The sequence below is a fragment of the Pinus tabuliformis genome, chromosome 5_2 (assembly GCF_031772625.1).
Source record: "Pinus tabuliformis cultivar Carrire ecotype Pingquan chromosome 5_2, CPIR1, whole genome shotgun sequence".
In the NCBI taxonomy this organism is placed as follows: domain Eukaryota; kingdom Viridiplantae; phylum Streptophyta; class Pinopsida; order Pinales; family Pinaceae; genus Pinus; species Pinus tabuliformis.
Genome location: NC_142306.1, coordinates 140,042,953 through 140,060,572, shown reverse-complemented (window position 1 = coordinate 140,060,572; position 17,620 = coordinate 140,042,953).

The window sequence follows — 17,620 nt, the reverse complement described above, 5'->3', positions numbered from 1 at the left end:
GTTTTTCATGCACTAACTATGGACATATGGCCAAGGATTGTAAAGTTATTGACATGTAAAGCTATCAAGGACCATCACATCTAAATGAACCATTCAAGTCTGCACATTTATTTAATTGTTATTGATTTTTTGTGCTAACTATGTACATATGGCTAGGGATTGTGAAGTTTTTGACAGGTACAATCATTATCTGCAAAACTCTAGAAGCAAGTTTATAGGATCACGAGACTAGTTCCACGATGATTTTTTCAAAAGGGAATATGTGCTAGATGGTCCAAACGTTTAATGTTTCAAATGCCATAAGTATGGCCATAGAATTCGTGGTTGCAGATATCAGATGGAATCACCTATGGACAACATTGAATGCTTCAATTGTCATAACTATGGGCACATGGCTCAAGATTGCAGGAATAAGAAGGTCTAGAAAAGGAAACAAGTACAGGAAGACAAAGAAGATAACAAGTTTTAAGCAGTTATGCTTTCAGTGTTTGTAAAAGCAAAATGTCATGAGGAATTAACAGTGGCTTCAGACAATGACTCAAGTCAAGATGGCCCATTAGGTGACTCCCTATTTTAAAAAATATGGGTTGTGGACTTCTTAATGTTTGTAGAAGAGGAGTCTATGTAGGAGTATATGGAACAAGTCTATGATTGATAGGAAGGTAGTCTGAACAAGATGGAAGTTTCATTACAAGTTCAGGGGGAGTAAAATAGTTGAAGGATTACAGGTTACCAGGAACAACGCAAGATTAGTCTGAAAAGGAGATGCATAGGTTGAAGGAATTGATTTTGAAGAAAAAATTTCTCTCGTTGCTAGAATGGAAGCTATTAGGATGTTTCGATTGCTCAAGAAAAATCATGGTCTACCAAATGGATGTTAAGTTAGATTCTCTAAATGGTGAATTTGATCAGGAAGAAGTTTACATTAAACAACTCAAGGGTTTTGTGATTTCTGACAAAGAAGACTGCATCTGTAGATTAAAGAAGGCTCTATATGGTCTCAAGCAAGCTCCTAGGGTTTGGTATCCTCATCTCGATGGATATCTACTTCAACAGGGATCCAAGAAAGGAAGTGTTGACAACAATCTTTAAGTGAATGTGGATCGAGATAACCTAATAATTATCAAAGTATATGTGGATGATATAATATTTGGAAGGATTGATGATAGATTAAGTAAAGAATTTTCCACAAAAATGCAAAGTGAGTTTGAAATGTCTATGATTGGAAAACTAACATAATTTTTAGGGTTTTACATTTCTCAGCAGGATAAAGGAATATTCATATATCAGACCAAGTACATCAAAGAAATTCTCAAGAAATTCCAGATGGAATATTGCAAGCCAATCCTTACCCCCATGGTAACATGTTGCAAGTTAAGCTTATAAAATTCATCAAAGGATGTGGACCAAAGGTTGTATAGATCCATGATTTGTAGTCTCTTATATGTGATAGTCTCTCGACCTAATGTGATGTAGGCAGTTGGAAAAGTATCAATATTCCAAGCAACACCAAAAGAATCTCATATTATTATCGTCAAAAGAATTCTTCGGTATCTTAAGGGCACAATGGAATATAGTCTATGGTATCCTAAAGGAAATGATTTGGTCATTGAAGCTTAAATAGATGTAGATTGGGTAGGAAGTGTTGATGATTGTAAGAGTACCAGTGGAGCAACATTCTATCTAGGTAGTTGTCTTATTTCATGGTTAAGTAAAAAAGAAATCTTCAATCTCGTTATCAACAACAAAAGCATAATATGTCGCAACAACAACTTGTTGTACTCAAGTTCTTTGGATGAAGCAAACTTTGCAAGATCTTCAAGTCAAGTTTGATGAGCCCATTCCCATGTTTTGTGATAATACCAGCACCATCAGTATCTCCAAGGAGCTTATGATGCATTCCAAAATGAAGCACATTCTGATTAAATATCATTTGGTTAGAGACCAAGTCGCTGAAATGAATATCAAGCTTGAGTATTTTAGCACAAAGGAACAAATTGTTGACATCTTTACCAAACCATTACCTCGTGAATCATTTGAGTATATTTGCAAAATGCTTTGGATTCTCCCAAGTTTTCGTTAGACTCTTACTCTTATCTACTCAAGTAGAAATGGGGAGTGGAGGTGTGTACAAGTCCATAGGATGGTTGTTTTCCAGGGGGAGTTACCCTTTGCCATTGATGAAAAAGGGGGAGATAAGGCAGTAGGAAGAGGTTTCATGATAATAGGGGGAGTACTTGTGTTTCCATTAATTCCAAGGGGGAGATTCTCGATCAGTGGTTGTTGTTGATGATAACCCACGCAGCAGCAGGGGTTACCTAGATCTTGGATGTGAATTTTGACTTGATAACTTACTCTATTCTTAGTTATGGATCTTCTATGTGGATTTTACTCATCACAGTTTGAGAGATATTCATGTTTGAAGTTAGTAACCCCAGTTGGTGGGATAAAACCCTATGGGGTTATGGCATGGCACTCATAATTGGTTGTGGTGATTGAATAGTCAATAATTAATAAAAAAAAGTTTCTCTTAAAATCCCCCCAATGTTCACTTGTTCAAGACCCTATCAACTCAAGATAGTCATATAAATAATTACCCTCATATCCCCATCTAGTAGGGATTTTGTAGCTTCAAACAGGTCATTATGGGATTTTCTCTATAAAAAAATTTTATACAAAGCTTCAAAATCTGAAACTAAAACCCATTTGATATTATATTTTTGAACCTGGTGACTGAATTTTAGATCTTGGTGTGCTATATTTTTGGCGATATGATCTGAGGAAGTTAGGGTTTTTGCAGGCTCCCGAATTCCATGTCAAACAGGTAACATTGGGAAAGTCGTCATAACTTTCTCTCTTATCAATGGATTCAAATTTAATAAATAGTCACAAAAATAGGACAGATTATAGTTTTTTGAGTAGTGTTTTTAGGACTGGAGGCTTCAAAAATGACACATGGAACTTCATACAAGTTGTCTCTATGGAACCAGTCTATAATCAAGTCATCCTGGGATACTATCGCTAACTCTTCCTTGAAGAATGCAATATTGATCGAACCTATCGAGTTGGAAAGTGGACTAAGAGGACTACCATAGGATGGAATTTCTAACCTTGGAAGTTCGAAATTACATCGATACAATAGATTCAATATCAAGCTCCTAAAAGGCAAGAAAAAACATGCATTCAAGGATCACTGGAGTAAGGACCACACATAAATAGTGAAGGGTAAGTCTCCAACAGAAAGATATTTATGATTAGTGTTTACATTTGAAATATGAGTATCATCTCTGACATATGTTTTTACAGGACAACGTAAGTACATACATGGTCTCATTTATATCTCTATGTCTCTATATGTCACAATTAGTTTTGATACCACATTTCGAATGTCCTATTCTTGATACTACACATTTGATGCTACATATTCTTGATGCTACACCAAGTCTATTAAATCTATATGATGTTGTATGTTCATTTTACATGTCTTCTGATAGTTGATAAAATGGTCTCTATTGTTTTACTTAGAACTTGGTCCATCACAAGTATACGGACTGTCATAAGGTTTTATTGTATATATCTTTAGGTCAGTTTTCGATATAGTCTTGCATAGAGTCCATTCCTATATCGAGAGTGGGAGTCTTTGTCTAATGCTGAAACAAGTCAACAAAATGAGTGACAATCACACTTCAAGTACGCATTTTAATTTTTATTTTTATTTTTTCATTGCTATGCACTTACACTTGTTTTGCAGGTAGAGGTAAGTTGAAGGGTATTTTGTTTTGTTTTGGGATTGGTTTCACCAGGAAAATTTTTCATGCAGGTAGAAGAAGATTCAAGTACAATTTCAAGCAAGAATTAAAGAGAAAAAATATCAAATCAAAGGAATCAGTGCAGCGGGGTATCCTTTAAAGACATGATAACCATCCATATATTGTGAAGACGTGTCCAGGCCAAGAGTCATCATTGTAAAGTTGTAAAAGAGTGATTTGTAAAATTTTCATCATTGGAAGAGTCATTATTGTAAAAGGGTCAATCTTCCTAGAGTAAAAAAGGCATTATTGGGAGGCATAGGAGTCTCTGTTGGGATTATGTCATGGTTGGGTTGCAGGTCATAGTGTGATTGGGTGTTCTGTCAAAAATTTTAAATCATATTGTATCACATATCATTGCCCATGGTACGAGAATCCACACTCTTGTCTCATTTCAATGATTATAGGGTGGCAGGGAGGTGCTAGGCTAGTGCATGAAGTCTCCTATAGGTTGGAGCATGTGAAAACTTTAGGGTGGTAGGTTGGTCTAGGATGTTGCGACATCCATTCAGTTAACTACTAAAGAAACCAGGGTGTTGGGGTGTCCTTCCAGTGGAAGTTGGAGAAAAATGCTTTTCTAGAATTATAGGAAGTTGTTGGCTTCATTTCAGTTGGGGCTGAAGATTAAAGAATTTATTAGAAAAGCATTCAATGGTTTCTAACCAAGAGGGGGCTTTCTACCTAAAATTCTTGTGTCTACTATGTTCTTTTATTTACTGTTATTACTGCATAAACATTAACAATAATTAAAGATTAATTAATGATCTGAAAAGATTGAAAAGTGCTAATTGCTAAGGAATAATATTTCACCCCCCTCTCAGTATTTCCAACATAACCTACATCGTTCATCTGTAATTATGTGGATATTTTTGCAGCTAAGTACTTTCTGGATAAGTCAAGACATGTTGCTCCCAGATTTTGTGCTTAAATGAGCCGTATACAAGCGTGGATTGTGGTATTCAACTTTTGGACTATTTTCGAAAAAAAAAAGGAAAGGTATAGGGAGTGAGCGTTTGTATTTTATATTTGAGCATATAGTTAGCACTATATTAAACAATAATCTGGTGGCCTGAGACTTTGAATCATCGGATTTTTTGTGAGATGTAATCAAGAAACTGGGAGTATGTTTTTTTACAAAAGATTTGCAGTTTGTGATAGAATAATAAACATAATGTATTTCCTTTCTATTGTTGAGACAACAAACCCATGTCACCCACAACTACAAGATGACCCAAATCTATTTAATGTTATAATTTTCCCACCATCTTTTTCATAGTCAAATAACTAGCCAAACCAATTTTTTTTTTTAGACGGGAGTTCACTTAAGTGTGGTGTTTCTTTTTTCATTCCACTGCAATTGCTATGACTTTTCCTTGATGTTTGAAACTGCTAGCTCGGGCACACATTGGAAGGGTGTCTGAATCATTTGACCATGGTAGTTCCTTGGATAAATAATGTAAAGCATAGGAATTTATAGGAAGTGTGGAAAAAGTGTATACTATTACGTTCATAATTTGTTTTTGAGAACTGTATTTTTTTCTGAACAATTTATTCTTCTCATGCATGATATTCGCACCTAGTGTCGAAAATTCCTTATATTGAAAAGGTCAAGATTGGAGGTTAAAAATATGATTTAAGTAATGATGTGGTTTAACAGAAAGGATTGATATCAGGATAAAAATATTTTAAATGAAAGGTAATTATATAGAGGTTAAAAATATTTTAAATGAAAGATGAAGAGATTTTCGGTTCAATCTAGTAGTGAGATAAAAGAAGTACCAATTATTTATATTCTTGGCATGGGCCCTAATTTTCTTATTTTGGAGTCGTTGTGCCTGAAGAATATATGAAGTGTGGTTGAAAATCTTTAAGGTTGTTTACCTTCAGGAATACATGCATGATGGTTATTTAATTCGTGTTTCCATTTGAATTTGTGTCCATCTTTTTAACTTCTGCCGAGACAAAGTGGAAGTGCCCAACCTCGATCCAGCGAACTGCTCTAGATTGGAGAGTCCAGTTAATTCTTTTTCTCCATTAGGAAATACTCGAGAATGTTGGTGAGAGAACTTCATTGGTATTTAAAAGTAAAAGAAATCACATTTATGTGCCGATAAGAGAATTTTACTATGGTTTGTTTACTGTGCATTCCTTCCTGCATCAATCAATTTATGTTTGAGATATACTTGTAGCATTCAACACAAGGATAACTGGTGACATTGTCATAGAACTGGGAAATCGTGCATTTTTCAAGCAGTTTCAAGGTGAGATTTGAATTTGTGGAAGTTTTATTTAACGGGCACTCGAATTTTGTTTCCATGTGGATTACTGTCTATAGTAGCATCCTCAAGGCCATGGGAAGTCTAGGTTCTCCTTCAAAAATTAATTAAAACCTGGTCAAAGAAGGTCACAACTCTGATAGAAGTGGTTGAATGAATTTTATTTTACCAGAACACTTTGAAATCAATTTATTGACATATGTTTGTAGTTAAACCTAAATTGAAAGTGGAAGTAGTTCAGATTGCATAATGAAGTTTGGATTCGGTTGATGCTGAAGTAGTTCGAAATAGAGGTTTACAATAACGTATTGATGACTGGATTCCTCCACCTCATTTCCTACAAGTGTTATCCCGAATAGCAAAATTTTAAATGCCAACGATCATAATGCCACGATAGAAGAAATTGACATCATGTTTTTGTCACACGGAATGAGTCGTTCTTGCGGACAAGATCGACTTCCCTAGTATCTAATGATATCTAGTGATAAGCAAGCCAATCAAAAACTATCTTTCTCTAAATATGCAACTTATAAACAAAGGCAAACAAGTGTTTTTAGGCCTACCTTGGGTCCAATGCAAGTTTGTGGAAGCCTCGCTCCTTTGATCCAAATGAGCTCCCTTGTAGAAAATCTGCAAACACAAACAAGAAAACAAATTAAATAACACCTGAAAAGCAAATATCCCAAAGCATACTTATCATGATGATCAAGGAATTCATGAAAAAAATGTCATAAGACAATTTGTTGAGAAAAATGAATCTGATTGTATTAATTCAAATCAAAGAAGAACTTTACAACCTGTGCCTTGATGTTGTACAAGCTCCTCCCAGGGTCCAACAAGAAGTCTCCTCTACTTTGACATGTTTCACTCCCTTGCCAATGAAGCCAAAAGGTATGTGATCTCTCCTCTCAAGCTTAACTAGGAAGTCTCAATTCCACTTGAATTTACCCTAAAAAATGTTCAGCTTATAACCTCTCTAGCAACCAGCCCAATGCCTTACTTTATAGTGCAACTGAGGGAAGTTACTAGGTCCTCCTTCAAAGGGATAAAGTCCTCCTTCAAAGGGATAGCTCCTCTCATCAAAGGATTAGCTCCTTCTCTTTTGGGATGCATGAATCACCTACGAGTGAACAATCCACGTCAAAATTCCTTCTAGAATCATCTAGAATTAACCCAAAGTGAGTTTTTTAGAATAAAGTTGCGCCTTTTTGACTTTCACAAGGGTCTACACCCACTCCTTTAGAGACAGAGCGGGCAGGTCTGCAGGTAATGTGAACAGGGGGTGCAAGACAGCAGGCAACATTGAGAGAAAGTGCTTAACCAGAGCTCTGTTGATTTTTAATATCTTTCTCTCATTTTCAAAGCTTGACATGAAGAGCTGAGGTTTGAGACTTGCTTAGGAGGATAGTATAAGTGATGATAGACCCATACTGACTGCAAATAGTCATGGTGACGATATTTTTGTGTAACAGATTGCCCCCTAAAGTGCGAAGTCTGTAGTAGATGAGGATTTCATTTATCATCTACGAAGAGTGAAGTACTTTATCATTTCGAAGATCATCTTGTGGAGAGCCTGATTGGAACCTGTAAAAACATTAAATGCAAAATATATATATGAGATCATATCATCGCTGAGGTAGGTATTCCCATACTCAGATCAAAACTGACTAGAAAACTAACTACTGCTCTGATATAGGAATGATCTTGTAATACATCACAAGTATAGACACATGTAGACACAGTATGGATGCAGCCATCTGTTTATGAATAGTCCACAATATAATGAATAAAAAATTCCTCGCAGCCTAGATGGCGGAAACTAGATCCGGGGTCTTCATTTCTACTTCCCAAAACAGTACGATTCTATCCATGCGAATGAATGTGTTGAAGTCAAACATGGTAGAAACCACTTGATTATCAGTCAAGGATGTAAACTGTTAACAAGTGTGAGAGAAACCACCAGTAATGTCAATGGCTCTCAAAGTACTCAATACAATCCATGAGATGTGAATAGATGTGTTGATGTCGAACATGTCACAGAATCCTTTGATCACAGGTCAATGATGCAAGCTATCGTCGAAGGCGAGAAACCTGCCATTGAGGCATGCAGATCCCAAGTTACTGACGATTTCAAGATCATCTTTCTAGATAATGAGCTGAAGTCGATAGAAAGCGATCCGTCATAGGCAAGCCCACAACATGAAATCATAGATCAAGTTTGAAGAAATTTAGTTGGAAGGACTGACTCTGGGATGGTCAAGATGGATGACAGATATTTTGCAGATGAATGGCTTATTTGCACTGACCTCTTGAACACATAACGACACGGCAGATGGTTTGTTGACAATTGACCCAAAGTTAATACCTAGAAACTGGCTGAAGACTTTCAATGTGGTTTGATCAACTGTTAGGCAAAGGATTTCCCAACCCAGGTGAATAAAAGTGTCGTGTTCAAGAGTGGTTACAAAGTATCACAAACAGGCTCACTTTTCCCTCTTTTCCCCCACCATTTTTGGGAAGTACCTCTTTATTTTTAACAAGCTTGAGGAGGATAACATTTTCTTGATTATAAGCTCATCCTTCGGATGAGTGCAACTTAGTTTAAATTCGAACCCTAAGAAGGAGTGGTCCGTTCCTGTTCATAATTGAACAGGTCCTTTATTGTTAAATTTTAACGAGTCCAGTATAGGAGAAACTCGACGTTTTTCAATTTTAGAGAGTCTGAAAAAACTTAAAAAGACTCTAGGGTTGTCCTTTTTCGTAAATTTGTTTCTCCCAAGCCCGAAAAAGTATAAAATAATACTTGAGAGAACCGCTTGATCATTACGACCAAGGATTACTTTTCGTAATTAGTGCCTCTGATCCGAAAAAGTAAAAAAAACGATCAATGACACGTCGTTTCATAACCAAAATCGAATTTGAAACAACAAAAATCCGGTAATCTTTTCATGTTTTTATGGTCAGAAAAAATGCTGTAAGTGGACCGTCTTTTTAGTTCCGTTTTAACGAGTTCAAAAGAAAAAATCGGCGATCTTTTCATGTTTTAGGAGCCAGAAAAGAGCTTAAAGGTGACTTTAATGTTTTTTTGTTGAAAATGACCGATTTTGCCTGAAAAATCTGTTATCCTGAAAAAAAACTCAAACATTACTCATACCTGTTTAAAATGGATAAAAATGCTGCAAAAGTTACCTTTCTAAAGTGAAACATAAACAAATTAACAACTCATTTATTCAAAAAACTTATAAAAAGGGCTTTCGTCAATTCATTTTTACCGTTTGAGATTTGGGTGAGAAAACAGAGCTTTTGGTCAAAAACTTCCCGTGAAGATCGCGGAAAATCCGTCCGTCGGAATCGAGCACTGTCTCTTCCAGGTAATCCACATCATCCTACTCTTCAATTTCATCCATTTCAAATTTGTTTTTAGGTTTTAATTTCATTTTTTAGAGGATTTTTAGGCTAGAAACCCGCGCGCGGGGGCCCGCAGGCACAACACAGGTAGCCTGCGGACCCCGACTTTTTCGCAATGGGGAAAAAGTCAGGGGTCCGCACCTACTGTGAAGGCAAGGTGCAGACCCACGCATTGTCTCTAACAGAGAGGGTGCGGTCCCCGCAGCAAGGGTTTTTAACCCTAAATTTCTCAAAATTCACCCAAAAATTTCCATTTTTTATATTCTAATTCGCCTTTTTGTTGGATGTAGAGTATACATCATGCTTGATTGGCGAGAACGGGAGCATGAGGATGTAGATCTTGCCGCGATAAATCATCAACCTTCGATTGATGCATTGAAGGCATGCGGCTTATACAAATTCTGGGCCATACCTGGCATGAGGGCCCAGGTGGACTTCAAGGAAGTGGCTTGTAGACAGGTGGAGCATACAGGACCAGTAATTCTTCATTGGTGGTCACCAGCTCGAAATGGAGCCGAAAAACATATACTTTTTGATTGGTTTTCCTAAGAGAGGTGAACACTTGACTCTATTCGGGACTAGGCCAGGTGGCTAGTCTATCGATAGCCTCCGGCTAGAGTTCTGTAACAACTAGACTAGAGACAAAGTGATAGACATCAAAACCATATCCCTTCCTGAACTCATGGTAATTTCGTTTACTGTTACCAAGCTTTGCGGGAGGCTGCACTACATATAGCCACTGGATCCCAGATGCGGATGGCAGTTGACTGCTTTCGAGGCACCATCTTCAACTGGTGCGATGCTGTGTTGGTTAATGTAAAAGGCCAACTGACTATAGCCAAGAACGGACAACTGAAGACCTTTGGATATGGTGCTTTAGTCGTGAGCTTTAGTCTGGAGAGGGTCCCAATGCTGGTCCCACAACACCTCACTGTTGGAGCTAGACTTCCTCGAGAGCCCAAACTGATGCGATGGGTTGCAGTTATGGCCCGTCATCCTCATGAGGGGACAGAGGTCGTTCGATTCAAACCTGAGTATTTCCATTGGTTGGAAAACCAGGTTTTTGCTATTCAGGACTTTCCTTACGTTGGGTAGATTTTCGCGGTGACCCAAACATGGCTCTTCCACCAGGAGAGCAATGGGATGACTCAGGTAAAATCATTTTCGACATTTTGCTAATTTTTTTTTTTTTTTTTTTATCTCAACCCAAAATTGATAGTAAAAGTTTCAAATGCAGATGTGGGTCCACAACGACCAGCCACTCTCCGACCTTATGAGAGGAAACAACCAGCTGTAGTGGCACCAGCCCCACAGGATGAATCAACAGAGACCTTGGCCGAATTGGAGAGCCATCTAGAGCATTTGACAGGAGACATTCCGGAGACCAGCATAGATGACATTCCTCGTCGACTACAGCACTGTGTGATTGGGGTCCCAAGATCTTTCAGGAGGTTCCTTTGTAAGGTGGCCCGTACAGTGGTTTCTTATCGAGATCATCACTAGCGATAGGATGATCGCCTATTGTCGACACATATGACATTTTTTCTTTTTGTACTATCATTTTTGCCGATCATAAGTTGTTTTTAAACCTATGATCGAGGACGATGTATATTTTGACACACTCCTATATTATACTATATCACTATTACTGGCTTATCTTGTAAAACATGTTATGGAATGATTTTTAAATTTACATGTATGATTATTGCAAATGTCTACTTAACATTCGAGAAGCAATTGCATCTGCTAATGTATTTAAAGATCTTGGAATATGCTGATATTCAATATAGTCAAATTCATGTTCCAAGAGACGCACTCTCAAAAATAATCTCAATAACACTGGATTTCTAATGGCATATACTCTATTAAGCTGTAATACAACGAGTTCAGAATCTACCCTCACTATCAAACTCTGAATCCCAAATGAAATAGATTCAGATTATAACTCAATCACTGCACTATACTCTGCAATGTTGTTCGTTGTTTGACCGAGGCTTATCCCATGCATAGATACCAACTCGTCAGATGGCGATAGATAACCCAAGTTGCGGAAGAAATGTTCCGTGTATTACGACAAGCACCATCAGCAAAACCAATGTATGTTTGGAGAGGCGTCAACATCTGCAATATCAAGAGTAAAACCAAGATAAGCAGGAATAATGACGAAAAACACTCTCTAAGCTAAGCACACTTTTAAAACTAAAACACACCAGCTAGAAAGAAAAGTAACCTAACTAAAAATCTCCACACCCATTTTTAATCATAATACCTCTTCAGGTAAAGACCATTTCTGGGTTTACCTAAAGAGACCCCGTCAAAGTCTACCAATTCATTGGCCCCTTTTGCTAGCTTTCACTTGACAACATAGGGACCATGCCACATAGGTACAAATTTTCCAACACCTAATTTATCATTTGCTTGATCGTATAATAAGACTAGGTCTCCTTCCGAAAAATTTTGAGGGGTCACATTTCGATCATACTGAGGTTTAATACGTTTTGCATGAGTTTCGATCACTAATGCAGCATCACGTCGATTCTCATCTAGATCAGCCAAGTATAACAAACGTTTTTCCTCTTCGGAAGTGGCTGGAAGTAACTCGATGGCCATTTGCAATGACGGGATTTCGCATTCAATGGGTAACACAACTTCCAGACCATAAACTAGTTGGAAAGGAGTGAACCCTGTTGACGTTTTATTGAGGTTCGATACGCCCAAAGCGCTGAAAATATCATGTTATGCCAATTCGACCTGTGAATCCCAATGATTCATTGGATCATGATGACTAGAACTTTGTTGATGGCTTCAACCAGACCATTAGCTTGTGGATAATAAGGAGTTGAACTATCGTGACGCAAGCCAAGCTGGCCTGTAAGTTCAGTCATCATAACGTTTCGAAAATGACACCCATGATCAGTGATAATCGCTTGTCAAACACCAAAACTAGCAATTATATGACTGAACATGAAAATCGCAGTTGTTTTGCCGTCTGCCTCAAATGTAGGCATCACCTCAGCCCACTTGGTAAAATAATCTACCGCAAGGATGATATACGCATGCCCCCTGACCGATAGAGGGTTACATGTAATAAAATCGATACCCCATTTTGCAAATGGACCAACGACAATTATAGGGTGGAGAGGAGCAGGTGAAGCACGCATCTTTCAATCAAAAATTTGGCAGTTGTGGAATTTTCGGATCACGTTAATACAATCTTTAAACAAAGATGGCCAGAAGTAGTCAGCGCACAATATCTTTTGGGTTGTGGCATACCTAGACATATGACCACCACATGCTCCAGAGTGACAATCATTTAGAACCCTTTCAGCTTCCTCATGAGTTAAACAACGTCGAAAAACAGATTCCACCCCACGACGATAAAGAGTATCTCCAATAATTCTGAATTGTTGGGACTGGAATCGTATTTTTCGACGTTCTGACCTTGAAATTTCTGGCCGAAAGGATTGGGTCTGGAGATAAATGATGATATCCCCATACCATGTATCTAAATTGCTGATTAGAAACAACGATTTGTCCGCAACGGGCTCCTCCGCCATAGTTTCCGTGTCAGCACGCAGGAAGTCACACATTAACTCCGCAAAAACTAAAGTTTTCTTCGACTCAAACTTTTCAAATTCCAAGTCGAACTCCTGTAGGATAAAAATCCATTTGGAGTACTTGCCCCCTAGCAATTGCTTGGTAAAAATATAGATCATTGGGTTGCAATAAGAAATTATTGTAGTTTTACGTAGTAAAATGTAATGACGAAAACATTGGACAGCTTGAACGACTGCCAATGCTAATTTCTCCACATGTGAGTATTTTAGCTCAGTTGGATTTAAAGTTCGACTAAGGTAATATATCACATGTTCAGTACCAAATTCATCTTCCTGAACTAACACCATTCCAATGGTGGAATGGGAGGCGACGAGATACAAGAAGTAGTCCTGGTTGTAGTTGGGAGGATGCAATAACAGTGCATGGGTCAACGCGTGTTTTAGTGCATCAAAAGATTTTTCAGCTATCTCATCCCAAAAGAATGGAGTATTCTGTTTTAACAACCAAGTAAAACCTTTTGTGATCTCGGCGTAGTTAGGAATGAATCGACGTAAAAAGTTTGCTTTCCCCTGCAAACTTTGGAGTTGGCAAAGACTCGAAGGAGGAGGCAATTTGACAATAGCTTCAACCTTCAAGGGATCGACGCGAATGTCGGCTTTCAAAACAATAAACCCCAGTAACAGACCCATTTCTACACAGAAAACACACTTGTGTGGATTCAACCTAATCTGATAATGCCTACACCTCATATAGATTGCTCGTAAATGGATGAGATGATCAGCTCGATGTAATGAAGGAGCAAGAAAATCATCGAGATAGGGTTGCACAATGTGCTTGATGTCATGAAATGCGTAAGACATGGCCCTTTGAAAAGTTGCCCCTGCGTTCTTGAGCCCAAAAGGTAATTTGCAATAAGCAAATGTCCCCCATGGACAAATGAAAGCTGTTTTTGGTTGATTAGCAGGTAGAATATTGATTTGATTGTATCCAGAAAAACCATCCATGAAGGAGAATATTTCGCTGCTGGCACAATCATCAATGATTTGATCGATATAGGGAGTTGGGTAATTGTCTTTTGGATAGGCTCGATTAATATCCCTATAATTGATACATATTCTTATTGTCCCTTGCTTTTTGTTAACATGAACAATATTCGATACCTAATCCGTTAACGGAATCGGATAAATGAAACCTGCTTTGAGTAATTTTTAAACTTTTGCTTTAATAGCAGCAGCTTTTCTCGAGTGGATCTGACGCAAACGTTGCCGGACGGGTTTAGCATCCGGGTAAGTTTGATTTCATGAACAACAATTGCAGGGTCAATTCCTGGCATTTCCTCATATGACCAGGCAAACACGTCGCGAAATTCTTGAAATAGGGCCTTATATATTTGAATTTCATCTTCCGTACATGAGGCACCTATATGAATTTTTTCAACAATTCCAAGCTTAACCGAAATATCAATAGGAATAGTTCAAGAAATGTTTCCAAAATTTAACTTTGAATCAGGATTTTTCATTGGATTCTAAGGTTCCTTGACATATTCAATCATAAAAAAGATGAAAAATAATTTTCAAAATGATCACTCTCGGATAAAAACGAAGACCTATGATGAAGATCTTCCCATGGTAAATCATCAACACATAGGATTTTCACGAATTTTCTCATTAGTGTGAACAAGTTCAGAAAACATTATTGAGTCCGAGTTTGATATTGAAAGTGATTCTTCATGGACCACATTCATTAAGTCAATTTTGGTTGAAGATGGGTCGGAAAATGACTGCACGGCCTGATACGCAATTTCATATGGACTCAAAGGCATAACATCACCAAATGAGTCTATCTCAGATTCGGAAGGTACGATCCAAGGATCATCATAAACAATAGTGTCTGACGAAATCATATGAATGGTTGTAGTAGAAGACAGTGTGTTGATAGGAGGAAAAGGAAAAGTTCCCAGTAAACCAGCATCTTTAACTAGTCCTACTCCAACATCCTTATACGGGATAGTCGTTTTTCCGACATGCTGAATACTTTCTGAAGAGGCTGGGTTGGATGAAAAGTAAGTCAGATGGTCTATAGTTACAATCTTTCCATTATGAGGGAACTTTATAAGCCGAAAGACCGATGAAATGACAACTGTCATAGTGTAAGACCAACTACGACCCAAGAGAAGGTTGTAATCTATAGGTGCATCAACCACCTCTACATCTAGATTAACAGTTTTGCCTTCTACCCCTATAGGTAAATCCTATAGAATTCCAAAAGGATGAAACCCACGACCATCAAAGGCCTTTAGAATCATCGGGGATTGATTTAGCGAAGGAGAACCAAACGATCTCCAACTCTGTATCAACATAATACACGTTGAGGCTCCCTCATCAATCACAGTCCTATAAATAGGTCTATTTTTTACTAACACTGGGATCTGGAAAGCCATTTGATGAGGTAAGCGCGATGTACTATTTTCTAGATCGAAAATTATAAGGTTCAAGTCCTGAACGTCAACAACTCCTATAGCCGACAATAGTAATTTACGCTGTGCTGGACATGATTGCAGCACTTCCAAAGCCGACATTGCTGAAGGTGAAACAGCCAAATCTTCAACAATGTTATAGTTCTGAGCCGCTCTCGCATGTGGATTGAAAGCTAACTTTCGAAGTATACCCTTGGCAGGCGGTTTGATTACTAAGTCTGGATTAGGTTTCTCGATCTGTAGCGGATCGGAACCGGGAGCTGAGGTTGATGGGTTAGAATGAGAAGATTCTGCTTCTTTACCATCAACAGGACTTTTACTTCCATAATCATGCGATCGAGTCACAATCCTAACATGGGACATCATTAGTATGGGTTCTTCATTGGCATTTGAGGAAGAACCTATCATCTTATTGTCTTGACTTGGAAAGGGATCCTTCAAAATAGTAGGCGTTTGGGAACCTTCGACAATCTTCGCAACCTCTGCACGATGAGGGAAGTCTCTTGTAAAATGCTCTTCGTCACAAATGAGACAAGGATAATGAGGTTTGTGTTTCTCATCATTTGATTCCGCTTTTTCTGGTTTCTCTTTCGAATTTTTATCAGTTTTATTTTTCTTCTTCCCTTTCTTCTTACCACCGGATTTTGATTTGGCTGTAGATGACTCTACAACATGAATATTGGCGGAAATTTCTGTGGAAGAATCTCCTGTCGGGGAATCTGGAAAGGTTATGATAGGAGAAGAATTCTTGGAAGACTTCTTCTTACTTTTGGTATTAACCGTACCAATCATACCATCAACAGCATGAGACCCTAAAGGAGCTGCAACGATTTGATTTTGCTTAGGAAGATCAGGGATTTTCTCGTGTAACGTACCTGACTGCGTATAAACTAAGTCAAGGTACTGTGCTTGAGCAATTACTTGCTCCTCTGTAACGACTCCAGCCTTAGCTACATCCTCAGTAATCTTTGGCAATAAAGATTTTACAAACCATTCGGCTAAGATCTGATCTGGAATAAAAACTTTCACTAAACGCCGTCGACGTCTCCATTCATGAATGTGATCTGAAATGTAAGTGGACACTGACTATTTTAATGAAGTTAGTAATTTTGTGCCATTGTCATATCTGACTGGCAACTGAAAATGAGTTAAAAACGAAGTAGCTAACTGACTAAAGTTATAAAAGGTGGCTCACGGTAAGACCAATGAGAGTGCGCTGGAAAAGCCTTAAACAAATTGAATCATCTGAAATGGAATTAGATGCACACAAGAGGTGATAAGTCATCACATGGTTCGACGGGTCCTCTCCTGATTTGCCTTCAAACTTAGGAATATCACTAGGCAACTTATTCGCATTGGCGGCCAAAACGGAAGATAGTTAATTGGATCGTTCGTAAGGCGCGACAAGTCAGGCAAGTGCAAAGTTGCGATAAACGGTAACTGACAATTAGGGTCCCTAAAACTCTGGTTCATGAGACCAGCCCTAGGAGGAGGATATCCAGGATAACTAGGAATTGGAATTGCATTTGGGATATTATATCCTCCCAGAAAACCAGGATTAACCAGACCGTACTAGGGTTGTTGAGGTTGTTGATATGTATACCCAGGGTACGGTTGATACTAATAGACTGGCTGCTACACAGCAGGTCCGAATTGGTACTGTCCCTAGTATGATTGATAAGTAAATTGGGGTTGACTTGTGACAACCGTACTTGAACCAGGTTGTCCTACAGGCATATGAACCGAAGTTTGAATTGTGGATCCAGACCGAGGTAAAGATTTCTGAGGAGTTGATACAGGAATAGTAGAAATCAGAGCTGTCGATACTCCAGAAGTAGGTGGGGTAGATTGAACAGATGTTGCAGTAGTTGCAGCAGCCGTTTGAGGCAGAGTACGAGGCGTACTAGGCCCAGGCTGAGAAACTACAGAAGGTACAGAAGTTTGAATAGTAGACTGGACAGGTTGCTGGGGTGAACCAGAAACTAAGGGTTGTCTAGTTTGAGATGACAACTGTACATTCAGTTGCAAGACTTGTTGAGTTTGAGATGGATCCCACACTAAGTTCATTCCGGGGTACGGACCCATAACAGGTT